This window comes from Mesitornis unicolor, unplaced genomic scaffold (genome assembly GCF_000695765.1).
Source record: "Mesitornis unicolor isolate BGI_N332 unplaced genomic scaffold, ASM69576v1 scaffold14315, whole genome shotgun sequence".
NCBI classification, from domain to species: domain Eukaryota; kingdom Metazoa; phylum Chordata; class Aves; order Mesitornithiformes; family Mesitornithidae; genus Mesitornis; species Mesitornis unicolor.
The window spans coordinates 24,315-27,587 of NW_010186258.1; positions in this window are offsets into that span (position 1 = coordinate 24,315).

Genomic DNA, 3,273 nt, shown 5'->3' on the forward strand with positions numbered 1-3,273 from the left:
ATGATTTCTGCTCGAATGCTTTCTCTCTCTTCATCTCTGAATAAAAACTGGATAGAAAACAAAGTACTGAAGCTGTGAGGAACTGACTAGTTGATATTTGCTCCACTGCAAAAGCAGCTCTAGAGGACCTTATTTTTCTAGAGAAAAGTGTGAAAGCATTTTCATGCTACATTTCAAACTCAGCTCCAGTTCACAAGCCTTCTGCTTCAATTCTCAGACAAATGTCATAAATGTCCATTTCAAAATAGCAGTTTGTTTTTTCACTATAATCCTTACTCAGCCAGCCTTTCTTCACTCACTCCAGTTACTGTAATGAGCTTGCTCGCATTCCACTTATGAGCAGAACAAAATACTTGTGTAACTTCAAGCACAGAATCACAGAATATTAGGAGTTGGAAGGGACCCTGAAAGCTCATCCAGTCCAACCTCCCTGCCAGAGCAGGATCACCTAGGCCAGGTCACACAGGAACACATCCAGGCGGGTTTTGAATGTCTCCAGAGAAGGAGACTCCACAACCTCTCTGGGCAGCCTGTTCCAGTGCTCTGTCACCCTCACATGAACAATCCCACCAAGGTCAGACAAAATTACAAAGAAAAAACAGGCAAAAAGTATGATAATTTTTTAAAATGTTGAATATACCAGAAAGCAGATTTTGAAGTCTTTCTTTTCTTTCAGGGCACAGAGTTCAGAGGCAGCCTTGAAACTCAAGACTCTTCTGGGGCTGTATACAACTAACTGCTTAATAACATAAATGCAAACATAAAATCTCTCGACACCTGATTAAAAAACAGGTTGTTCCGTTCATGTGCATGTTTTCTTACTGTGAGGAAATAAAATCCAACCGCATTATTTATCATCCATCTTTAACGTTTCAAAAAAACAAACTTTTCCTTTGGGGAAGTCTTCTCTGTTACCCCCTCCCCAACATCACTCATTGGCCTGTGCTGTAAGAAAAAAAAATATGTGAGGCTGAATTCTAGTAAAATCTGAAGAGCAGTCATGTTACATCCTGATTTCCCTTCAAACAATATTAATGGTTTCATAAAAAAGGTCTGGCCATTTGTTCCAAGTTTTCACATACAATATTGAAAATCTGAACAGAGTTAAATATCATAAATATGAATAGAATAATCAGGAAAAGTCTAAATAATGCTGAAACGCTCATGCAGGATGCTTTCAACTGACAACCGTTTCAAGAATTCTGACAGTTGTGCACAAAATGAATTAGCATAAACATTATGTTACTTATACTGTAATAATAACAATAATGATTTAACGCAATCAGTGCAGTAATGAAGTGATGAGTCATTGCTCTAGGAAAATGACCAAGGAGTCTGAAAAAGGCTAATAAATACTGTAGTCAACAAAGATTCCCTGCCCTTAGTATTATCCCAAGAATTAATGAGACCTGTCTCCACTGTCAGAAGAGTAGACAGAAAGAGACACTCCACAGCCTTGTTTGAACTGAGGCATTATTTAAAACAGACCAATTCTACCTTACTGGATTTAGCAGTTTGGAGCAGTAAAGTGTACCAGCAGTCCACAAGGTGACCACTGCATGCTCTCCCTGGTAATCAAAACAAAACACACCAGTGGTTTGTTCAGCATTGCTGCTCCACATGTCTCATCATGGAGTGAGGCACATATGTTAATCCCACTGCAAGAGAGAGGGGAGTTCTGGGGAAAAAAAAAAGAAAAAAAGCACAGTTCACATCTGCTAATTAAATTTAGCCTCCTTGTGGAACCTGCTTCTGGAGTGAGGTAATTCACAGGATCCTCATTTGTACAATAGAATTTTCTCCTTACTTTTTTCTGCGTAAGACCTGTTTTTCCCTGCTTTTATGGGTCTGAATGACTAAGCTTTTCTGCATTCTTTTCTCAAGCAAACCTTTTTTCTTCCGCCTAAGGAATGGTTGGAATAACTAGCCCTTTGTATTTTAAGTTATTCATTAAAGTTAAATGGCCTTCTCTTCAAGCTTGTCCTAGGGCAACTATTATAAGGTTAACCTTTCTATAGCTGTGAATCCAGATAAGTTGCTCAATTTTCTCTGCACCCAGCCAGACACAAATATGTATGAATATGCCTTTGCTATGGTTCATAGTTGTCGCCTCAATACCTATTCCAATTTCCCAAGGCAGCAATGAACATCAAGGGGAATAAGGCCACAAGCCACGAAAGGCAGTTTCAGAATAGCAGAGAGAACCTCACCATTTGTTTTTTTTGGTAAGACAGAGAGAGATCCCCAATACAGTATCCCAGATACAGCTAGATTACTGTACTTACAGGGGTAAGCAAACCAGTCAGTTCCCTACAGAGCAATCCTGCTTAACATGGTCTTGACCTCAGCCATATCTCCCCACAGATCACCATCCCTGCTCCTGCCTGGCTGCTTCTTCAGCCTTATGACAACTCTCCCAAATCTAGGATGCTCCTTGCCCCACCTAGAAAGCAGTTTCCTTTCTGATTTAGTTTCTTTTTTCAAATTAGACTCTTTGAATGCTTTCCTAAAGCTCCTTGCCAAAACAAAGGAGATGTGAAGCTCATACCAAAAACCAAAGGACATTTACACTAATCCATTGAGTACAATTAGGCAAATTGAGAATTAAACAGCTTCTTGTATCCACTGCTATATGTAGTTTCTCGCTTTAGCAGTAAGAACCAAATATTGTTTGGTTTAATTAGTCAAAAAAACTTCCACTATAGGATCATCTAAAAATGTGTTGTTGCCTTTTCCACAAGATGGAGTGCAGTGATAATATCTGAGGATTTTCAAATTGAATCAATGTATTATGTCTCCCCTATGCTAGAAAAAGCCTTTAAAGACTTCAGCCAACCACGGCAAAACAAATCAGAAGCACCCGTGGGGCAGTTTCTCACTGGTTAGTTATGCTTATTTCAGATGGGAGGAGTTCAGAGCACATCCCACGAAACAGATAGAGCCCACAGTTGTTTGTTTGGTGGGGGTTTTTTTTGGGTTTTTTTTGTTTGTTTTTTTTGGGGGGGTTGGTTGGTTGTTTTTTATTTCTACACTCAAAATGAGCAATACAATTTAACAGTGATTTTCCTCTGATGGGAAATCACAACAAAAAAGTGCTCACACCCACTTGTTAAAGAAGAATAAAGAAATAATTTTACTTGGTCAAGAATTCTTAAAGCAAGTAGAAAGAACTGTCTGCTCTCTGGATTTGACTTGCGGTTCTCAACCATAGCCTTGTGGGTGCAGGGCAGCTGAAGTCAGACAAGAGCTGTACTTCTCAAAAATCAAAGCAAT